Source organism: Columba livia, chromosome 4 (assembly GCF_036013475.1).
Source record: "Columba livia isolate bColLiv1 breed racing homer chromosome 4, bColLiv1.pat.W.v2, whole genome shotgun sequence".
Taxonomy (NCBI): Eukaryota; Metazoa; Chordata; class Aves; order Columbiformes; family Columbidae; genus Columba; species Columba livia.
Window position 1 is genome coordinate 47,245,734 of NC_088605.1, and position 24,856 is coordinate 47,270,589.

Consider the following 24,856-nt stretch of genomic DNA (forward strand, 5'->3'; position numbering starts at 1 on the left):
GAACACCATCATGCCATTAACTTTGCAAAATTCAGGGTTGGGGAAGGATGCTGAGTCAAACTTGTGGTACGAAAAAATGTAACCACAACAGATGTGCATTTACCTAACCACTGTCCTCCTGCTTCACACAGAAGAGGTCTTTCAAAACTTCTTACCATGTAGGCCTGTAATTTTGAAAGAACACCACATACTTTTAAAAATGTAGAACAGATGCATGTACAGGACCTCCCCAGTTTGCAATTTAGAAGACAGAGATATAAAATACACTGCCCTATACCAGTTCAGCTGATTTTCTGGAGTACTTGTTTGTAAGATAATCATGCAAATAATCAGAATATTTCCATTATATGAGAAAAAACATAGCATTCATAAAAGAGCATCAGTAACTCTGTTCAGGGATTGTTGGGTTATTTTGTTTGGTTGTTCGCACCCTCCACCCCTTCCAGTTTCAGGAAAAGTGAGAATTTCTGAACAGGGTCATTCATTATACTGATTCAGCTGCTACCTTGCCTTTCAGAAGTGCCAGGCCAGCCTTTCTTGTTTAAGAAAGCAATGCAATGAGACAATAGCTTCATCTCCCCAATTAACTATTGTTAGGCACCCAGCTCTAGGCAACTGGCTTACTCTGTGCAAGCAATTTATTACTAACCTCCTACTTGTTTATATTTCTCAAAAATGCAGCATATTGTTCTCATAAACTGTAGTTGCTTCCCACATGTTCATTCATCTTAGTTTGTCTCACTGGATTTCTTCAACTGTGTCTCATTAAAGAGTCCAATTTTTTCTTTTCAGCTGCATGCTAGTTGACTTTCAGTGAAAATAAGGTAGATTTATGCCAATGAAAGGAAAAGAGAATCCAGCTGCACAGTCTTAAGATTTAAGAGACAATAAAATTTTCTAGGCCGTGAGTTTTAATGCTCAAAGATTAGCTATTCATCTCAATCAGAGTTTTATCCTTTTAGGACAAAACAGTTGTTTAGAGAGTCCCTGATGGGTTTTTTTCCAAAAGATGGGATGAGCCAGTAGGACAGTTCATAGTTCCCAAGAGAATGAGGTCCTGTCCCTTGCCCCGCATCCCTAGCACATTTATTTTGTGCACGGAAGTGTCCTGGATCACTCCTGAGCTGACTCATTTCACCCAACTATCAGACAGAAATCCAGGAGAAAAGAAAAGGGGCTGTTTGCTGTTCAGTTCACAAAGCAAGTCAGCTTAACAGCTCTAAGGAATCAAAGCAGAAGGGAGTAAGCTCACTCCACTGCAAGCTGGATACAGAGGGACAAGCCAAGGGTGGGAAGAGAGAGAGAAAATGGGGCTGTGCAGCTTCCACCTTTGACAGAGCTCTGCTGCTCCTGGAATTAGTTTCCAACTATTTATTAATAAGGTATATATTTAGAGACAGCAAGTGAAATTCTGAAGATTCACAGCCGATTCCTTGTTCCTGAGCCAGTAACTAATGATAGGTTAGTTCTGAAATAAGGTTGCAAGAACACAAACTTATTAGCAGTAAACATTTCAAGATGTTCAAAATGTCAAGAAACACTATCCCTGGTCTCACCTTATATCAAACTGACCAAATCACAGAATTGTGGAAGTGTTTAGGCTAGAATAGACCTGCAAGATCATTGAGTCTGACCATAAACCAAACACTGCCAAGTCGACCTCTAAACCATGTCCCTAAGCATGACATCTATATGTCTTTTAAACACCTCCAGGGATGGCAACTCAACCACTTCCCTGGGCAGCCTGTTCCACTGCTTGATAACCCTTTCTGTGAAGAAATGCTTCCTAATATCCAATCTAAACCATCCCTGGTGCAACTTGAGGCTGTTTTGTTTTGGCCTATCACTTGTTACTTGGGAGAAGAGACCAACACCCTCCTCACTACAACTTCCTGTCAAATGCAAGAGAAATATTCCCTGGCCTAACAACCAATGTGCCCTGGTAAGGGACACAAACTGATAAGGAGATATATGGAAAAACAACATTAAATGCTAACAGAAGTGGAAAAAAACTCAATAGTCATACAGAATATGATCACTAGTCAAAACATTCCCAGAAATGTGTCTCTTTTTGCAAATAAGTTAATGAGAATTCCTTATTTTCTTAAAATAAACTTTTCATAACCTTTCTTCCTCTGGACCTAGAAGAATTCTGGTTTATCAAATATATGGTTTCTGGTTTTGGCTTTCCCGGTTTATTTTTCCACAACTAAATCTCCAACTCTGCATTTGGCAAATGGCCATTCCAAGCTGAACACAACCCTTGGAGGCAAGCAGATTCTTAGGCATCTCACCCACACCAGCAATGAACAGTAGGACTGTGCCTCTCCCTACCTGGCCACAAAGAAAAGTAACAGTGGATACAGCAACTTTCCCATCTATTCTATCCCATCCTCGTAGATCTTTGGTATGGAGGAATTTATTCCAGAATGCATCTACCATGACTCCAGTAAAAAGATGTTACTTCCCATATTAAAACACACTTTTCTGTGCAGCTGACAGTTTTGAAAGGGCAAAACCAGACTGATAACGTTACAGCCTTACAAAATAAAGGGAGAAGGAGGAAAGTAAGTTGTTCCTCTCAGGCATAATGTGTTTTTGAACTGCTCCTGGGATAACACCTACCATTACACTTCCTACATAACCACAGCAAAATAAAGTTTTTGTCTTGCCATTCACGGACAGCAAAAATTAAACTGAAGTTTCTAAGCTATTTTCAGAACAGAAGTTTTTCAATTAGTTTGTCTTCTGAAAGTTTTTTACCCCACAGTCAAGACCCTCATAGGGCTTAGAACCCAAATACTTCCTTGGTTATCAAATCCTTTCAACTGCTATCACAATTTAGAATCCTTCATATATTGATCAAGCTCCAGCTTTTTAATGTTCTCTTACATTCACTGAAGATACTACGGCATTTCCAAAGCAGTGAAATATCAGTCCACACATTTTTTTTTCCCAGTATCATACTGTAGCCTACTTACTCACTAGAATCACCCACAGAATCAGGTACCTGTCAGAGTGTTTTATGAGTCTGTTTTTAAATGAGAAGATAAGTAATTAGATCCTTAAAGACTGCACTGTAAGATAAATTTTAAAGTTACTGATTTCATATGTAAAAGCTTCATTACCGCAGAGTCTTTTCAAAAGATGAATTTTTTCAGTTGCAGCTGGTTGCTCAAGGGTATACCTAAAAATTTATTTCATGAGGCTAAAATGAAGACTACTCTCCAGCACATCATACAACAATAATATTCTACTGCTGGTATGTAGAAAGTGTATTCTGCATAGGTTGCTTGAGAATCTACAACATTTTACAGATCAGCAATGTAATTGAAGCACACAGGAAGAACAAACTCTCAACTCAAGCAAAGCTCATTAGGACTTCAAAACAACCAGCAAAACTAGGAATGATTAAGTATCAACATCCTGAGACAGAGTTGTAGAGTCTTGGCGTTTTTTTTAGTAATGTGGTTATATGCCTTCGCATTATAACTGTGTGGCCATTAAGAGTGAAGAACGGTTATGAAGCGAGAGAAACACTACTGAAGAAAATCAATATTAAGTGGTACTTACCAAATGATTTTCCAGTAACCCATTTTACATCTGAAGGATCCCAAACAGCTTCAGAAAGCAATCAGATTCTAATTGTATAGTGATTAAACTGACAAACACCAACTGTTCTGCATTGAAACAAAATACATTTCTTGCACTTTAAGTTCAGATGCTGGTAAAGTAAATCCCAGACTAGTACCCATCAGGTCAATGAGTTATAGTAATTCTACCTACGAGAACACTGACTTTGGGTCAAGATTTCATTATTGGTTTGGGTTAGCCTCCCTCTCCAGTAGCGTAGTTGTCAAAGATTTCCCCATTAGCAAATGATTCAACCAAAAAAGACATTCAGATAGTGTCACACACAGCTACAATGCAGCAAAGATTTTCCCTTCCTCTTGAATATAACATTCCTGCTAGAACAGAGGCCAAAAAGTCATATTTTTCATAAAACAGTTTCCATCAAAACCAGTTTAAAAGCTTCAAAACCTGGGACTGAAGTAGTCATCTACACACCCTTGAAATACATGGAAATGGCCTACAATAAACCAGCCTGTATAAGATACATTGTTGCACTTTTCTGATGGAAGAGGAAGCTCTAGATTTGAATGGACATAAAAAGAATATTACAATAAATAATTTTGCAAACTACGTGCTAGTTCCAGCAACTGATGCTCTTCAGGAATGCATCATACTTACCTGATCACTTCCACCTTCTCTTGGTTAAGATAAGCCATAGTTCATTTTAGTTAGTAGAGCCACAAAAGTAGGATGAAACAAGTATTCTGCTTAGCTTGCATTTTGTAAACTTGAGCATGCATGTGGCAATGGAATCAATTAATTTACTACCCAGTCAATTTATTCACTTTGAACCTGAAGCCTGCCAGAAAATCTCATTAATCTAATCTTAGTAATAAAAAAGTTTCTCAAAAAATTCCTTCTCAAAAATGTTATACTTACAGTGTCCAAATCTTTGTTTTAAAAAACTTACAAAAATAGGACCTGAGATGTAAATTTTACCTCATTCAACTTAACATGAAAGTAAGATCACAAACATGGCTTTAAAAAACCCAACTTTAACTGGGTGATAGATCACTTTTTCATTAATCCACTTCTGTTTCTAGCAAACCAGAGTTTAAAACATTTCTGAGGAATCCAGGGTGATAAATGACAACGTATATTCACATTCCTAAAACATACACTAAGGCAGAGACACATAGTCCTTCAGAAAATTAAAAGTAGTATATGACACATAATTTAAACACCTACAACTTTGATCCTGCATTCTCCTCTCTCTGGATTTCTCCTTTTCCCATCTCTATTCCTGCACACATGTTAACTTGTGATACAAACTATGGAACTCATTGGTACAGGCCACAGCAGGTACCAAAATGTACATCATTTTTAAAAGCAATTAATCAAATAAATGAAAGGGAAAAAACACTGAACTTACAGAAGAGAAAGACTATTGCTTTTGATTAAACAAGCCCCTGGACTGCACACAGCCCAAGATACTGCCATGCACTTGGACTAAGCACATATTCCATCCTGTGGCAGCTGTCACTGGAAAACACTGCTGTGCTGAGCAGATTTTTGACCCCCATCAGTACAGATGCTCAAGTTCTCGTTTCAGTCACAAGTGTCAGTGCAGCCGGCAGGATGGAACCCAAATCCAACCAAGAGGAAAATGTGCTGAATCACACTCGAGGCCCTCTCTGGTTTTAAACCGAAACAGGATTCCCGAGACACAGCCACCAGGAATCCCAGCTTCTGTGCTTGTGCAGCACAACTGCCATCAGGCTCCAGATCTCTTCTCTCAAGGGTCATCAACCCACCATCTCCTGTTGTAAGGACAGGTCAACTTGAAAACCCTCTTGGTCCTCATGGCTCCATATACAACAAACACTGTTATCCCCACTGCTTGTCTGATTACCAGCAAAGCTTCCCTGACAGCCACTACAGAAACGTTTCTCTGGTGTTTTTCTGCTCAATCCATCAGTTTCTCAGACTGCAGAAACAAAACCAAAATCCAAAAAATGAGTTTACATTTAGCCTTCCAATTCCATCAGATCTTGCAGGCCTATATATTAACAGCTCTTACTTCTCTTTCATTTGTTCAAAGTTTATATTTTGAAATAATAATGCACACTTTAAAACAATTTAATCAATCTACATTTGGAAAAATGAAGTCAGCTTTACCTGAAAACGTGATTTATTTTAAAAAATGTTAGTATGTAAAGAAAATGATAGACAGGAAAACATCCCAATAGCTGAGAATGTGATCCCTAGAGATTTTGTTCTGGAGTTTTATTTTGTATAAGCATGACTTTGTCCTTGTAAGTTGCCATCACAATGGTGTTTTTTCCGCCAAAACAAACATAAAACCACTATGTTGATAATACTCACTTCTATTATGAAAATCATAATATTTTTAGATTGTTTGCCTTTTTCTTTTTTTTTAAACACTATCATAAAATCTCTGCATTTCTAGCAATGAACTTACCAAACCTCCTTTACTCAGAATGTTTACAAATTCTCTTAGGTTTCATAGGGCTGCTACCAAGCACAATTTACATTAATGTAGTACTAAAGTGAAGCCCATTCTGGAAAGATACCTGCTTACTATTCTTATTGCAAGGGAACCAAAGTTGATAGAAACCAGTTGTCACTATTATCAGAAAACTAGTCTTGTTTTTCTCTTTCACCATGCCAGTGACCTCTCCTATCTACCATCACACCCTAACTTTTCTGCACTGGGCTTAACTATTCAGGACAAAATACCCACTTACCTAATTAGACTCAAGACACAAGCAATGATAAAGAAGTCATGATGGTTGGACAAAACATTCTTTATGACACACCCTGAAACTCTGCAAGGAATAGCCCACATTATGTGATATATACATAAGTTTTTCCTTGTATGTCTTGAGCTAAGAAAGAGCGTCTCATGCATTCCTAAAGCAACACATATACCTTTATACTTCTCTAAAATGCCAGGTAGATGTGTCCTTTATGAACCCATCCCTCTGCATAATAGAGGGAGCAAATTCATACACTAGTATATAGCAATGAAAGATTAGAAATAAGAACTATTTAAATTATTAATAGCATATAGTTGGCTCTTAAAGAAGGCCATACCAAGTAGCCTGCAACTGGCCTAGGGAATCCTATGAAAGAATAAAATCTAATAGCTCTTTTCTGTTAACATTTTGTGAAACTCAAGGCAGTTTAAAAATTACCTACATCAATAGAACAGGATCTTCCCCTATAGTAATCAGTTCAGATAATTGATAGCAACCAAATTTTTACTGATTGCTCCCAGGATCAAACTCAGTGCTGAGTGAAAAAGACACTTCCTCCCCTCAAGTCTGTGTCTTCACAGTTTTTCTACCTTTTTTTTTTTTTTTTTTTAGTCAGAACACAGCTGAAAGGAAGTATGATCCTATAATCCTGCATACAAACTGAATAACTTAGAACAGAGTTTTTATCCATTTTGTGTCTTTTTTTCATTCTTAAATTTCAACCGGAGTCTAGGAAAGCTTTCATTACAAAAGTTTAATTGAAAACAAAAATAAATAGAAACTTACTTTTTTCAAATGTGTTAGTATTTTCTGATAAAAAACATTATCAACTCTAGTCCCAAATGATATTGAAGCCTTAATCACAGATAAACTAGATACTCAAACTCTTAAATTAAGAAACTAGATTTTTTTTTCATGTCTATTGTTAGCTAAGCCAAAGGGAACTCAAACATACTGGAATAACTGATGTCTTGAACTAACATGGAGTAGGAACTAGTGGGCACTAGAGAAAGGCTTCTCATCACTGTCAGTTCATGTCACTTTCCACCATCCATGGCTGTATTGCCCTTCCCTTAGCATAACTGGATTTTAAGTCAGGGAGAGAAGAAACAACTACCTGAAAGCTGTACGCTGCTATAAATAAAGTTACAGAATGAGACTGCACTTTAGTTTAAAACAACAGCTGTTGCTCTTTTGTTTCCTATCAGGACAAAGAAACAGACTTGCCTTTATTGTGTAAGATATTAATATAATTAAATTCTAACTCTACAAACCATCTGACGAACAACACTCACCTACAGCAACTGATCGAGAAATAGTTTGGCAATCAAAGCTGCTTCCATACAGCCACAGAACCAGGGATAAGCTGCAGCTCAGTACATGTAGAAGCTGATACTGATTCAATTTTGGATTTAGTGCCATCTGTCTTGGGAATATGTAGTTCTTCTGGAGAAACATCCTGCTAGCTGAGCTTCTAGACAGGGCTGGACATTCAGAAATTTCCATTATTTGCATTTCATAAAACAGGTTTAGAACACTGCCAGAGCTGCCAATTATTTCCTTCAGAGAGTGACAACAATAGCACATTAAGTACTTGTCAAACATCAGTGTTATCTACAGACCGTTTCCTAAGATGCATTGATATTATACTTGGGGAATTTGTACACATTACAGAGAAACCTGATGCCTTCCAAACCATTACAAAGCAGCACCGTAAGAATGCTCTTGCTTCTAGTTTGAAAAAACAGAAGTCTCCCATTCTGAGGTCAGCATCAAGAACTGCAACTAACTGCATCGAGAAAGAAGTGTAAGAATGACTATGTAGCATTACAGGGGAGGATAAGACCAGACGTGCTACATGAAAGGCTGCTGCAAGATGGTGTTCATTTTCATAAACAAGTGTTTTAAGTTTTAAAAATAACAAACAAGGCACAAGAGTTTACCAGAGAGTTAATATCTACCAGCTATTCCATTTTTTTATAATCAGTTTCAAATAAAATCTACATATATAAAAAACAGGAACTAGTGATTATTGTAAAGTGTCATTTAATATTTGTTCCCCTTTCTAATGTTATTTGACTGGTATGAATGGCCTACCTGATGTAACCAGCACAACTCTGGAAACTAAACATACTGACAAATTTCAAACTTGTCTGTACTAATCCCAGTCTCATTTCACACCCACTCCACCTGTCTTGGGCTTCTCTTATGCACACAACTTCCTTGTCAACCTTGCAATTAACATCCACATCTCCTCCCCAAATGATGCCAACTCTTCTGTGAAACACTCAAGATAAGAAGACCACACCCCTCTTCATGCTTTTTCATCAGCTCCTTTTGCAACCTGAGAATAAGCTTCTCTTAGGAAGGCAACTCAAGTCTTCAGCCCTTTCCACCTTGTAAAACAGCTTGTCTGATAAAAAAAAGCACATGTATGATGTTGCATCAAGAACCAACTGATACTCCTGCTTGTAGATCAGGTCAGGGAAGAGATTTTTCTGAATTTTTTCTGTCAGCTGACTAGTTTCACTGTGGACAAGCTGAAGTCTAGTAGCCTCTACCCCTTATTCAGTTATCCCATAGTCCAAATGACATGGAGACATTCTCAAACAAACAAAAAGGGAGTCTCGCCAACTCAAGAAAATCCTGGTGTGCAGTCTTTTGGCTTCTCATCAGTGTGCCACTAAGAAACAGCCATATATCCATTTCACATGTAAGTAATTAATATGGTTGCTACCCAAATATTATACAACTGTCATCCTCTGTGGAATATACTGCATGGGTGAACAAGAAGAGAAGTGAAACATCACACAGGATGTGCCAGAGTCTCAATGCTACTAGAGCTTCTATTTTACGTTTTAAATAAGACTGAAGTCTCAAGCCCACTTTTCAGAGGACAGGTGTCCACACACTTTTCAGAGGACAGGTGTCCACACTGCAAGAACCTATCATGATACCCAGCATTCCAAATATCAAGCTGATGGTTCAGCAAACAGATTTTTATCATGAAATATCCATTACACGCATATACACACACGTTTACTTTACCTGCAACTAAAGCACGTCAACAGGTCAGCAAGGAAAAACTTGCTCTTGCAACTGTTCTATTTGGTAGACAATCTAGATCTAAGGTTTCTTCAGCTGACACCTTTCAACAGCATTCAGCTTTCTATGACAGATAAAGGCAGAGAAAGTAAAAAAGTAAAAATTATCATTCTCTGTTAATAGTAATTAAAAGTAACTGGGGGAAAGGGGAGGATAAATAATTCAATACAAAAGCAGAAAAGAGTGGTGCAACACTGAATGCTAAAGCTGGCTACACTGCCAAAAAGCTCATTACAAAACCCAATTTTCAGACAGGAAATGCATCATAAGAACATCTTGTTAAACAAGGTAAACACATTCAAAGGAGAAGGAGAAGGACAAATCCACACCCTTCTGTCAACACTGGATTAATTTTTATTAAATTTATATTTGACATTTAACAAGGCTGCACACATACAAAAAAATGCAAGTATGAAAAGGGTGTCTATTCATTTACACAGTGCTTAGCATTCCAAATTGATTTTACAGACATCCCACTAACCTGTCTGGCAGAAATTCCTCTAGACTACACAAATTAATTCAAAACAGGAAGGTTGTCAGTTTTTCTGTCCCATAAGCAAGGAGGAAAAATTATGAATAGTTTTCAGCATGCTGAGAGTAGTCACCCACAAACTAAAAATTATTTATATTAAGGGAAAAAATAATTTCCGTCAACATAATGTTTGGCCAAGAACCGACAGTTTAAAGCAGCTTCTTAAACAGCTTTCCCATCAAAGTAGCATGAACAAAAACATCCTAAAATTAAGAGCTTATGGAAAGCCACTATTATTTTATACATCACAAATATAACATGGTTTCAGCATAGGCTAGACTAGATGATCCAAGAGATCCCTCTGCCATTTTATGCTCATGAATTTTAGGATGGTAGTATCAGGTTCCTTCATAGATGTTACTAGAAATCTCACAATTTTAGCATCATTCCCCCCCCCTATTTAAAAAAAGAAAACAAAGAAAAGAGGTAGCCAATTTCATCAAGTGAAATGATACTAGGGTGAATCTCTCTATCCTTCAGATTATCGCTAAAACATTTCCTGCCAGTGCCTTTAATGCAATCGTACTCCAGCATGTGCCTCTAAATAAAAGAAAATATGTACCTAACACCAACATAGAACCAGATCAATCCAGAAAATGTTATGAGCTCAGGTTTGAGGTTTTTTTTGTTAAAGTAGCCTTTAATTAGTATCTGGGTTTGGTTTTTTTTTTTTTAATTCTACATGAGGAAAAACTATGTAGGTTTTTTTTGCCTTTGTCTCCAGTTCAGAAAGGTATTACTTTGCATAGCTCACTAGTGATAAAAATCCCTTAGAGAGTCACAACAACTTCTTCATGTGCTTTTCTCTGCCAACATTCCGTATGGCCTTTGTTACTACAAACACAACTTGAGGATGTGTGCAGCATTACTGAAATAGTAAAATACTATTCACAAAATGCTAGCTCACTAAACTGTGATTATTTTACATAATTTTAATATATTTATATATTTTATATATTTTTAATATCTTTTCTTATTGTTCAAAATAATTCTGATGGCTCTAAAGGAAGGAGATTTCTCCATAAATTGTAGTTAGCACTAACTCCCCTCCTGTCTGCTTTATACATCCATTATATCTGGTCATAAAAATAAGACTAAGTTTGATTTGTCAAATACAGTCTTCCTATTTTTATATCAATTATCTGCGTAAATTTATACGTGGAGCCTATAATTTGTGTTCTTGACTAAGCTGTCCTTTAGCTTAAATAATTATTTTCTCCCTTGGATTTATCTTCTGTAATTTGCAGCACAGCTTAAGAACTACTGTCATACACATAATAACAAGGTATGATCTCAATGGAGTCCTCATGATTAGGTTTACAAGTTGATCAACCCGGCGTTTTTCTTTCCTTTTAGCTACATATGAAATAGTCCATCACAGGGAACAGAAAAGAAGAAGGAAAAAGAAAACAAACAAACAAACAAACAACAACAAAAACACACACATAAAAAACCCACAACAAAATAAAAACAAAACACCAAAACAAACAAAAAAAACCCACCACAACCCTACCGGTAGTCATAACTAAAGTCTAGCACAGAAGGTAACCCAAAGCCTCTCTACAAATTGTTTCCAGCAGATGTGGGAAAGGGGTATGCAAGAAGTATCCATGGAGGGGCCTCAAGTGACCACAGTTAAAGGGGTGAGGAGGGGGAAAATGAGCCTCTCAGCATGTTTGTTTTAAAGAGTCCAATGTGCTTCAAACTGAAGAACATTTCTTATCTACAATCACGAGCCTGAAACTGAAAATTGGTCCAAGAGACTGAAACCATAGTCAAGAAGAACAGAGTCATATGAGGAACAATCCCACTTCTGATCTGGCTAGTGCATGTTTTCCATTATATGCATGATAAATTATTACATAAATTTAAGAGTGGTGCCATATTATCCTAACATATTCGGTGTTTCAGCTTCAAAGTCCTACCAGGCTGACTCAATGAATCTTTGTTACTACAACTGAGGCAGTAAAAGAAAACACAAAGGTCTGTTCTCTTGTAATCTACAAAAGCATGATTTCTCTATGATATGCAGTTAATGTGCAGGTTTTAAAGAGAAGGCTTTCAGAACATGGCAAGATTCTCTGATCACACCTTAACATCAAGCTATGGTAACTTTACAGAGCCTAGGTGCCTTGAGCTTCCCAATTCATTTAAAAACAAACAAAACCAAAAAAACCACAGACATACACCTTAGGTTAGAGGGCAAAAGAAGACTCAGTCTAGTATAATTTAAAGAAATTCCAATTTCAAATCAGCTTTTTTTTTCATTTAAAAATTGTAATTAAATTAAAGAAACACAGTTATAATTAAATCGAGACCTTCTTGTACTCCTGGCCCAAGAGAGTCATGCTAATCACACAGTATTGCCAGTGTGTACTTGTCACTAGCTCTCATTCACCTCCAGACAAAATTCAGTACTGCCAGGTAGAAAATAATGCATCCTTATCTCCAGAGAGCACTGACACTTTGATCTCTTTCTAGGCACTCAAAAACCATTACTGCCAAACACAGTCTTGCCTTATGTAATGTATTTTTGGAAGAACAAGTATTTTGCTTCTACACCAAATAGAGAGCTTTGTAAAAGCACACAAGCAACACCACACACCAGTAAGAAATAATACACATCTGCATTCTGTCACCTAAATTGGGGAGAAAGGGCGTGTGCAGAGGAAGAGAGAGATAACACAGGAAGTTTCTGCCTTTCTAATTTCTGAAAACTGAGACAAATGAGGAAGATATGAAATGGTAGAGGAACTGCTCAAAAAACATGGAACCAGATATTAAAAAAAAAAAAAAAAAAATCAAACCATATGAAGGAGGGGGTGGAGAACACAACACAAACCAAAAAAAAAAAACCTTATATCAGCTCACATTGCTTGGATAACCTGAAATGAGTGTGATGAGGATATTAAAACATTTCAGAACATAAAAATAGTCAATTAATAGTATTAATAGTAGCCTTCATTAATTAAGATGTTCTATTTTATATCTTGGTATCATTAACATCATAACAGAAGGCAGTTTTCAATGTTTCTTCAACCCACAGCAGAGCAGCCTGTCAAGCCTGCTTTGAATAGGCAGGTTACAGGACATCCTCAGGAAAGCAAAGGCCTTTTCAAGGATTTGTGAGCAGCCAAGAACTAGCCATCTTCTTTTACACTACTAATTTTGAGCTCAGGATTATACTGCATATTTGAGATGAAAGCTGTCCTTAGAGACTGTATTGCACCCCATGTACCACAACCTGTGACTGCTACCCAGGCTCGATATTACAAAAGATGCATAGCCTTGCCATTTGGGAAATGTAAATTGCTTTCCTTGTCTTTCCCCTTCGTGTGAAAGCCCAAGAAAACCCCAGAAACCATAGTCCACAGACTTATGAATCAATACAAACACTCCCAGTAGCAATACATGCCAATCAAAATCTCACAAAAACAGCAGATGGACTTTAAAATATTAAAAGAAAACTATGTTAAAAATTAGCTCTGTTCCATACATGCATTATGGTAATTAAGAGAAAGAACACATTGTAGAAGCAATACAGCCTGGGAAACTTCCCTTTATGAGTTTTAAAAAAATAAAGTCTGCTAAACTGTTAATTTTCCATACAGTTGTGCCCATTGCTTTTGATTTAGAGATCCATTGACACTACAGGACTTCCTCAAATCTGTTTTTCTTCTGCAATTCACAGCTTTGCCCAACAGCATCCAACTGAAATTAATACCTTTGTTTAATGTCACTGTTGTTATCCCTAGCATTTAGACAAGAAATCTCACACAGTAAAGAGCCATCTCTGTTTTGTGCTGTTACTGGACAATTAATGAAAGGAAAAGAGTTAGTGCACCCAAATAAACACAGGCTACAAGGGCAGCACAATAAAGGGTTGTTTACAACATACAGTGGATTACTGGAAAGAATTCACCAAATGGTCACTAACACAAGCTGATTAAGTCTGCACAGCAGAGAGCAGACAGTAGCACAGGTCTAGAAGCAGTAAAACCACAGTGGCTTGGATGCAAAGCCATACAAATATGACTAAACTGCTTTTGAAGCCAATCTAGGCATCTCCGCAGCACATTTCCTAGCACTCCCTGCTCTGGGCTTTGCTCCTGCAGAGCCAGTGTGGGCACAGACACGCCTGCAGTCCTTTCTCATGTTGTATTATCGCAAGGAGTTCTAGCTACTTTACAACAGGCACAATGATGTGAAGTCAGAAAAAGAGGCATGACGTTTTAGTATCTTCTGGATCCTCCCAGTCAGATGAAACATAAGAGTAGAGGTAGGGAGAAAAAGAATTCTCAGTACTGCACTCTCCCTGGATTTTACAGATCATGCTGCACCACAGTAACTGTCTCCTATCAGTCAAAGGATCTAAAATCATGTCAAAGTCACCTAGTCCTTCCCCATGTGCCATGGTAATACCCATCATGTTTCAGTCACCACTCACTGTCACAATGGTGCTTGCATCATCTGTTCTTAAAATTATTCACAGCTTTTCTTAAGAATATATTCCAACGCAACAGTGTTTTACCAACCTAGGGAAGAAAACAGATCATTGTGAGAAATATATATTTCACATAGTTAGACTGACCCTCACTCTCTCATTTCCCCACTACCTCTTTCTTTTTTTTGAAGTAAAAATAACAGCTCCTGGTTCATTCAGGCATTCTGCCAGATACCCAAGTAGGTATCCTTACTGTTCCTCTCCAGACTCTCTCCAATATGTTCTTATTACCTTATGGTGTTTTTATTTTTTAAATAAATTCCATCTTTAAAACTGGGCACTACCTCAACACTGGCTAGAAAGATTACTTCATTTAACTAGCACAATATACTTCTCACATATGGAAAGGTCCTAAAGGTTTACTGAAGCAAAAGCCTCAGGGGGAAGTATTTGATTCTTCTGGCCTCTGACTGCTCACGTCAACCAGGAGGCAGTTAATTACTTTCAATCCTTGCTGTGCTCAAAGTAAGTAATTGGGCTGTGTGGCTCAAGCTTTTGCTATGCAAACCCTCAGCCCTGACCTGAGAAGCAGCCCTTTCTAAAAAAACCCTTTTCTAAGGGCAGAATTCAATCATCCTGTGACAATATCTCGGTAAGGTATTTTCTAATATTATAACTGCATAAGTGTTGACTCTTACTATACTTGTCATCCATTATAGTAAATAAATCCTTCATATATCTAAAAACCAACCAAGTAAAAACATCCCAAACGCAAAACACTATCTCATGAGTCCATTCCTAGAGAAAACAATGTTTTTCAAGGAGTTTAGCACTTGCCTATAGTCAATTCCTCCAGATGTTCTTTAACAAGAGTGAAGTTTTGACATTTTCTATCATAAAGAGTCAGGCTATCATAGATCAACTGGTCCTTTTCTGATTGCAGGGCCTGTTAGCATTTTGGAGAAAGAAACTGCATTAGTCTAACATGGTTTAATCATAAAAAGAAAATCAAATGGGCTACTGCTCATTTCTTTTTCATCTTCTACTGGTTTAAGAGGGTTTAATTCCCAGGAAAAATACTGGAACAAATAATAAAAATTAAACAACTGGGTCTATAACTGCTCATTTCCAAATCCCTCCTCCAAATCTGTGAAGGCAGACACTATAATCACTCTTCTCAGTCGCACAGTATTACATGCATTCCCATGAGTTGAGTAACTGCAGCAGCTCAGGGATTACATCAGCCAGCTCTTACCCTTTCAATAGTGTTTTTTGAAGACCTCAAACTTAAACTTATCTAAATGCTCTATAACTCATTCCTTCTTCACACCAACTTAGGGTTTTAGCACTTGCCTTGAACAGCTTCTTTACCTCCTAGTCACAATCTCTCTTATTAAAGATGAGGTGAAGAAAAAAAGACCTCAGACTGCTTTGCATTATCTGTCCACAGCTCCAGTTTTCAAAGTACTGTTTTTCTATTAACATTATATTTCTACAATGATTTCTTGTAACTTTTTGAGTTGGCCATTCTGAATGTTGCATTTTATGTGCTTGTGCTATATTTTTACACTTATCCTTCGCAATCCAGCCTGGATTCCCTTTCCCTCCTTGTTGATTTTGATGTTAAAGAGCTCACTAGTATTCAAGCCAGCCTCTCACTACTTTTCATATTTTCCTCTGTGGAAAAATCATTTCAATTTCTGCCATTAACATAACCTCCTGAAGGAACAATATATATACTATTTTTTTTCCTCTTGACACACAGAACTAGTGAATAATATTCATGCTAACCACTTACCTGAAGTCTGCCTTTCTAAAAATCCATTGTTTTATTTTAGCACAAGTCCTCCTATTTGCTCACTCTCACACAAGTTACTTGACCTCTGGTAATAATGAAGCTCGGAAGAGCCTATCTTCTGGTTGCTTTCTTCATATTGAGTACCAGAAAGGCTTTACCAGGGTCCTCCAAGAACTTACTAGGAACCTGCATCCCACTGAACTCTCTAACCAACACTCCTAGGTAATTAAAAAGCTGTGATCTAGATGACAGTACCAATATTCTTTTCCTTTTTATTCACACAGACTTCTAATAGAATTGTTTAGCATGGAAAAGTTTATTTATTCTGCCATCAATTGTTTTTTCAACTCCCTTATGCCACAGCCCCAAATATTCCTGTACTTGCATAAATAATATTTTCATCTCAGAATCTTTGAGTGTACTTTGGAATGACAATGGCATATATCACATCATCTCTTGTCACTGAGCCCAATGCTGAATGCTCCTGAAACACTGCTGTTGAGTTGATGCCTCTTTTAAACCTAAACTCTTATTACTTTAAATGTTTGCCAAACTCTGTATGAATGTTACCACTAGTAATGGACTATGCCTTGCTGCCAAAACAGCAAATTTTATCCTCCACACTTGCTGCTGCTTTAAAATCAAACAGTAACTTTCCACCTATTGAATCATTGCACCTGTACCTGCTATGTTAATTATATAACACACAGCATTGAATTTAAGCTGTGCATAGTTTATCACTTCCTAAACTAATACAACATCCATGAAATGGGAGGCATTACTATCACTTTAGAATTTTAAATTGTCAAGAGGAAGACTCAGATAACATTTCATTCATCTTTAATTCATTTATCTTTTCAAAATATATCTGCACACAAAGTAATTCAAATGCTGTTGAAATTCAGTGAAGGCTAATGGGAAAAGTTAACGCAAATACAAGCCACAAATTCTGCTAACAGTTTTTTTACTTATAGGCAAAGACTCGAAGAAACAATAATACGTGGAAAAGTGTTCAGACAGCTTCTATATACACCAAAAGTCAAATAATTCAGTCATTTTAGCTGAGCTGACTTGAATGTCAGCAGAACCAAGGTCTGTGTGCCCAGAACTTTCTCTACTCCCTCAACTACAGAAATCAATCTAACAAAGAACATTATCACTTCCTTCAAACCTTACGGTTTAATGTTGGTTGGTGAATGCAATTTACCATTTCTGATTAACCCATTTTACTAATGAGAAAAATGGAATGTAAGTTGCTAGAAACAACAACACTAACAAAAGACATGAGAATAACATGCACCATCAATGCAGTGTTTGCTAAACTGCCTTAGTTGTTTCTCACTGAATATTTTTTTTCAACAATAAAGGTTCTTGTGAAAATAAAGCAGTTTTCCAAGTCCACGGAATCCACTGACATACAAGCAAAACAAACCTAGCTCTATCTAGCCTAAGGAAATTCCGAAAAACCGTCTCAATACTACAGTGTGTTCTGCTGTATCAACACCAGCAAGTCAGGAATCCCTAAGCACTGGGCTGTTGTTGACAAACATCACTGCTGTAAAAATCATGCCAGCAAAATACTGCTGAAGGCAGATGTAACCACTGACATCCAAGAAACCTCTGCGGTATCTGGCAGCCAGCTCACGATCATGTCTCCCAGTGTTGTTCACATTGCTGAGACCAGAACATTAAGAACAGAAATCATTGTGAGAGCAAACCAGTTTCTGCCCCCCATCTTTATTTTCCTCCATGACTTTTCCCCCCTCACTTTTAAGAAAATTTACTTCCACTTCACATGCTCATCCTATAAAAATGTTTCAAGGAGCTGACAAAGAACTTTCTAATTGTTTATCTGAAACCACTCCAAGCAGGTAAGCATAATTAATCTTAATGCAAGTCAGCAATTCAGAATGGAAATTACACTGTTACACCTATTGCTGACTCTGTGTTCTATGCTTCCCTGTACTGAATAGCAAAAAGGCCAATTATAAAATTTTTAAAAAGGCAATACCACCTCAGAGTGACTAGCTACTAGAATCCACTACTTCTTGGAAACTTGGAATCACAAATCCACAAATCCAAACATGACTGATATTCCCCATCCACGCCACAAACATTCCAAGGACATGTGGATGGTTCAATAACAGTATCAGAGCAAAACAAGGAGCAACGCACCCCTTTTGGAAGACATTAATGGTTCACAGAAAAATCTTTGGCTGCTTAGCACCTGTCATTGCTTCACCTCGGTATGCAGGAGAGAGAACGCACCATAATTCTAAGTCACATGCAGAGAGGAACAAGAGCCCTTGTCTCCAAAACAAATCCAGATCTCACTGTGAGAGGGAGCATGCCCCTCCTGCAAAGTCCAGCACTGCAAATCAAGGGACTTCCTCAAAAGGGGAGAGAAGCTTTTGTCCTCTGTAGCTTTTCTTACTGGAATTCTGATTTTATGACACTGTACTAAAACATATTTATAGCACTGACAAAGTGTAAAAGTGTCACAAACGTGCGAGGAGACAGCAAAGCTCTGTTTAATAAAGCACATGGGTCCAGGCTAACAAGCCATAAACATTTCAACTTGTAATGACAAAAGCAGCACCTCCCTACTCAGGCTCCCTTCTTCCCTTATATGTTCAAGATAGATATGCTTACAGAAACACTACTCTTAATGTAATAGCCAGTACAGTGGTGAAGCAGCAAGCAAAATCACCTCTCCCTCTCAGGTTTGTTGCATTAGGGCAGGAGCCTGCCACATCAAAATGAGCTAACACAATTTAGTAAAAGCCCACACTACTTTTCGGACCTGGCTGCACAACAGCAATTTTTCAGTCATTGCTCTTTGACCTGTGTGTCAAAAACCAAACAACTGAAAAATGTTTAGCTATTACAAATATATTAACTGTTAATTGTTCATAAAACTAAACAAAATAAAAAATACAAAATGCTCTTCCCTCCTGCTCAGGGGTACCTGAAGTTTTACAAAAGATGTTGTGAATGCAAGTGCAATTAACTATTCAGCAGTTCAACACTTCACTGTCAGCACAGTGCAAAAAAAATAGCTGACGGTTCAATTTAAGTTACAGTTTAAAAGTCTATTGGCATATAGGCCTTGTCAATAGCTTAAAGGCTTTATTTTTTTTACATACATTAGGAAATCCTTGTAGCTGTGAGCTCTTTTGCTGGCATCACTTCATCAGTTCCCCAGGCAAACTAAACTACTACTAGAATAGTCACAGCCTTAGGTCTACTTATACAAAAATTTTCACAAAAATAAATCCTTCCCTCCATCAATATACAATAAAAGCAACTTGTAAAAAATGAACTAGAATTAGAAGCATAAAGGTCATAAGTGTCTTTCAGCACCAGTTACTTATGCAAAGACCCTAGCACATGTTTTTATTACCACACAGCCTTTTCGCCCTGTTTTTTTTTTTAAACCACAGTGGACAAGTTCTACTAAGGCATGCAACTGTTTATTTAAACAAAACTGTATCTGTCATACTGTTCAGAGACTATGGTAGAGGTACAAGGGGAAATGACATTTGACTATGCTTCTACAGTTAAAAGCTATAAAATCAGAATATGCCTAACATTTCTAGCACTAATCTAGCTACGTGTTTCTCCACACAGAAGCAGATAACATGTCCTCTACAATGCTAATTATGATTAGACCAGAATTAACTGTCAAGGTCACTGTGCACGTAGGCAATTCACAATTTTACCTTTCTTCTTAAAAAAAAAAAAATCCAGAAGCCATTGCTTTCCCAATAACTTACCACTCATAGGGAGCCACCACAGTTTGAAAAAGAATTAATTTTAGACAAATTCTGCAACTGCTAAGAAAATGTGCTGCATTCAGTTCAGCGAGAACGTGAGTCAAAACCCCAAGTACATGTTACACAAACTAACTCATCCCTCTCATTCCTCCTTTTCAGGTGGCAGTTGATTTTGGAGGAAAATAGTGCTATGCATATATATACGGAACTAAGGTTTCGGGCCTCCTGCATGCAGATAGCTATATTCATGTCACGTTTCCAGACCTTTCTCCATTAATCAATGCTAATCTTCATTCTTAGATTGCATCTACACGTGTCTTTAGCTTCTACCATCGTCACCAGCTCTCACCTTAACTGCTCTGATTCCATGCCACATGGAATTGCCTCACCTGGACATGCCCTTCAGGATCACCTTCGACAAGAATTTTTTGGCCCTGTGGTTTAAAATGGAAAACACTCTTATCACACCATCAATGAGTAATTTACCAAAAGATACCTAAATATAATAATAGGAAGTCTTATGATCAATGCCTAAGATGAAAAGAAAGGCAAGAGGTGTTCTGAAAAGCTCTGAGTCTTCATAACACTAACCTTAGCTGTGAGTGCTTTGCTACCATCACAGCACTTCCAAATTTAACACTTTAAAATGTACTGGTGCATGTATATATTACACAGGAGTAATTATTCCAGAACCACTTATTGCTGTACACATACTTAAGTGCACTCAAAACCCTTCTTTCAATTCAGCCCAGTCAGACTTCAGATTTCATCCAGGTCTAACTGACCTGCTCCCCACGACACAGTGCAGTCCTAGCTCTACTTTCTAAATGCATTTATCCAATCAGAAAAAGCCACTGTTTCTTGGAGGCTGTTTGCACAAGTTTTTGAAAGTACAGCAATTCTTACAGAACAGCCATACCAGCAGCTACTTAAAAGCCTTATTCGGCCACCATGCTGTACTACAAAGAGGACTGAAAGAAATTCAGAATTTCCATATCACTAGTCTCCAGCTTTTGACCAGTGCAGACTTTTGTAGCCTCTTCTGGAAGCACCCTGAATCTGCCTGTGTTAACAATAGCAGAGCACTGAAAGTACATCCATAAAATACCTGAAGTATAGGTATCCACTGTTGTGCATTACCTCAAACACATCCCAGAGGAGGACACAAAAAGCACTATTCTGCCAACAGCCCTCCTTTATGCCCTTTCTTCTGGGGGCTTCCTCCGATGGGGACAGAAGATAGGATTTTTCTTGGGTTGTAGGTCAGCATTACACTAAATAACTATCTGATTAGGTTGAGAAGACACCACAAGTAAGTGAACAGTGCCAACTCAGCATGTTTGAATAGGGAAGTCTTGGAGTTTAAGTGTCTATAAACCAAAATGTCATTATAAAACTGTTACAAAAACAGATGACTGGAACAAGAGGTCACAAAAGCCCTGCTCTCAGCAGCACATAACAAACACCACACACATACCAACTACTCTAGATGTGCCGTGGAGCACAAAAAGAGAGTGAGCATCTCTCTCCAATGTTTGAGAAAAACTACAAGTCACAATAAATCAGGATGTGGAGACCTGCATTTTTTAAAAACCAAGTATGCAACTCAAATATTAAATAAATAAACAAGATTTCCAAAAGCCTAATTAAAATTTGAACAGCCCTTGCAATGAAACCTTCTGGAAGCATCAAAAAGCAGCATTTGTATACTAATAAATAAAGATAAGCAAGGGTGGAACAGCAGAATTTGTGAATAAGTTCTTTTTAAAGAAGCCTTAAACACTGATGTGCATCCAAGTAATCTTGATAACCCTTTAATGAACAGTTTAACAAAGAAACTGATGCTTCAGATGGTACTGAGAGTTTGTAAATCTGAAGACTTATGCTTCACAGGCAGCAATGCATTAGCATAATCTTCTGAAAAAAAAAAAAATAAAAAACATACATAGATTTCCAAAACTCATTTTCACCCCAGGATCAAATAAATCCACGTTAGCAGCAGTTTCTCCAACTTTGGTTCTCTTTGTTTCAGATTCTAGGATGTTTTGTATCCCATTTAGTGGGAAAAAAAGAAGAAAAAAAAGATAAAAACTCCACGACAAAAACACCTTCACAGAGGATAATCCCATTTTTACCATCACCACCATATAGATATAACAATGATACAGTAAAGTTGAGAAAAAATTAAAAGAAAAATATGTAAATAAAATTATGTTTCTTCCATGGGCTTTGGCAACACATTTTTCATCATTTTGATAGAATTCACTTATTTTTCAAAGCACGTATCATCTATCAGCATGACCCAATAAATAGATTAAAATAACTGTTAGCAGAAGTCATTGAAAACATTTGTCTTGATTGAGATGGATAACAGAAAAAGGCATCTGAGTGTTCCATCAGCTTCAACAACAACCATCCTCACACAAATAACCTCACTGGTACAATTATGCCCTTTGCAATTATTTATACTTTACAAAGTAGATTGTAAGTTTTTCTGTCTTTTCCTTCTCCCTTTGACCTTCCATGTTCATTAAAGCAATGCCAGAGAGGAGGAAACAAATTACAGCATTAGGTCCTAATTCTTAGATTAGTTTCAGATCAGGTGGACTCATTATACACAGCCCAGCAGAAATAAGGCAACATGAATAATGTGAAAACCCTAATCAGACTTTACTCCTTTGGCTATTATAAACTCTTCCAATCACCATTTTTTCTAAAAGGCTTACTTCTATAAATTATTATATAAAACCAGCACAGGCCAGAAACATTGGTCTGTATTGCATAGACTAACACTATTACCATATTCATGTGCAAGAGATCTCTTTGAATGGATAGTTTATTATCACTCCCTCTTTTCTCCGAAGATGAAAACAAGATGAAAGCATCATACTTTGCCACTAACGAGATGAGGCCCTGAATCCTTCTCACAGCTACAAGGAGGAATAAAAACACCGTTGTACAGATGAAAAATGCAAGTATATTGCATAGCAGAGTTTTACATTGATATACAGAAGACACCTACGCAGAGAGAGAGGACACTGGCTGATTCTTTAGTCTTTTTCAGTTCAACCACAAGTATAGCAGCATATAAAGCACTCATTTTTAGGCATTTTTCTTATTGTCAACCTATGAAATGTGTTAACGCTAATCAGAAAACCAATCACACACCCCAGAGAGAAGGAAATCAGACTGAAATAAAAACCCCCAAACACTACCAAGAGTGCCCTAGCATCTCCCAGTTGTAAGCAACCATATGCCTCAACCTGGCAAACTGTCCTATACTGGCAGGCTGGCCTTAAACACAATGTCCTAACAGACAGTGTGTATCTGCCGGTGCCTACAGATTTATCCACAAGGAGTAAATCAAAATCATGACAAGTTTCTACCAACACCTTGGGTGACAGAACACACTCACATGACCTTGATAACAGCTTCTGGCTGCCTCAAAGATCACGGCACTTTATCAGGACGTGATGCCTTCTCCCGTTACCAGGGCCCTGAAGTTGCTGAGGCCTTTACTTTTCTTTGTCATACCAAGAAAATATCAAAATACCCTTCAGTGATTCGGCGAGCAATGCAACAAGTTTCCCGAAGAACAAAAATAGCGTTACTAGCCCGTTAAAACACGAGCTTGAACTCAAAGTGACAACCCACGCACGGGGTCGGGCGGCTGACAGAAGCAGAAATACCTGGCACCACGGAAAGCATCACACCTGTGAGGAAGAAGCCTTCCCACGCTCTCACCTTGGCGCTCGCCTGCTCCCCTGCGTGAAGCCCGGGTTCTCTCCCAGAAGTTTGCGGCCAACGCTGCCCAGTCGTCCTACAAACCAACAGCAGGAAAGCCGAGCCAAAAAGATAAAAGGGGATTAGGCAGGCATTACTTCCAGTGACCTATATACTTCCCTGGGCGGCCCCGAGGCAGACAGCAGCTGCCCGGCTGCGGGGCACACCAGCCCGCCGCCCTGCACCGCCGACGAGCCGAAACGGCGGCGAGACACCTCCTCAACTCGGCGCCCAACCCTGGGCGGGAGCGGCTGCGCCCGGCGTGGAGGCCGCGCCACCAGGTCCGAGGCCCATCCCCAGCCGTCGCCACCCCTTCATGGCACCCGCCCCGCGGGGGGCCGGCCCCTACCTGGCGCGGGCGGTGGCGGAGTTTCCCCAGTGGAGGGGCGAGGCGGGTCCCGCTCCCTCTCTGCCGAAGCGACCGGCTCCGAGAGGGAGGGTGGGGAGGGAGGCGGCCGCCCAGGTAAGTCGCCGTCAGCGACGGGGCAGCCACGGCCGGTGCTAATCCTTCAGAAGGGAGGGATCCCCCTCAAGCCCGCCCTCACCGAGCGCCCTGGAGGCTCCATCCCCTTAGGGCGGGCATCTTCCCCATCCCCCCTCTTCTCGCTCCCTCACGGCGGGCGGCCCCAACTCGCCACCGGCCGCTGAGTCACAAAGGCGGGGAGGAGCCGCGACCTGGCGGGGTGAGGGCCAGCGGGCGGGTGGCCGCTCTGGCCTCGGCGGCCCGGCCCGGCCCGGCCCGGCCCGGCCCGGCCTGCGTTCGCCCCCTCCGCCTGTCGAGGCCAAAGCGGCCGCGGGAGAGGAGGGCATCGGCCGTGCCCCTTCTTGAGATAAATAGTTGTGGTTACCAGGTGAGGAGGTCTCGGCTCGGGAAGAAACACACTCCTGGGGAGGGAAAACAAAACAAAACAAAACACAAATCAGTGTTTTTTAAAAATAAAAATGTGGTGGATAGGCCCTGTCTTTCAGAAACTATGGCATAGGAGGGAGGCAGCCCCAGTTAATGCGAGTCACTAGGTGGCACTGTTATACACCCCCCCATTTTTAATTGTTATTAATTTTATT

The 24,856-nt window shown here is 38.9% G+C and overlaps 1 protein-coding gene across 14 annotated transcripts in view; it reads right to left on the reverse strand.

Moving 5' to 3' along the window:
- FHIP1A (FHF complex subunit HOOK interacting protein 1A) overlaps positions 1 to 24,480 on the reverse strand; it is a 99,582-nt gene extending 75,102 nt beyond the window's left edge. For 3 of the 14 annotated variants that reach the window (XM_065062702.1, XM_065062688.1, XM_065062697.1), the window contains exons 1-2: positions 24,141 to 24,480; positions 23,753 to 23,828 (exon numbers count right to left, since the gene is read on the reverse strand). The gene's annotated coding sequence lies outside the window, so the exon portion shown is untranslated. Of the gene's footprint in view, positions 1 to 14,437; positions 15,381 to 20,357; positions 20,443 to 23,752; positions 24,087 to 24,140 lie in introns of those variants that run through there. The other 11 variants (XM_065062701.1, XM_065062690.1, XM_065062696.1 and 8 more) reach the window with 6 other exon arrangements.
- Positions 24,481 to 24,856: the final 376 nt, after the last annotated feature.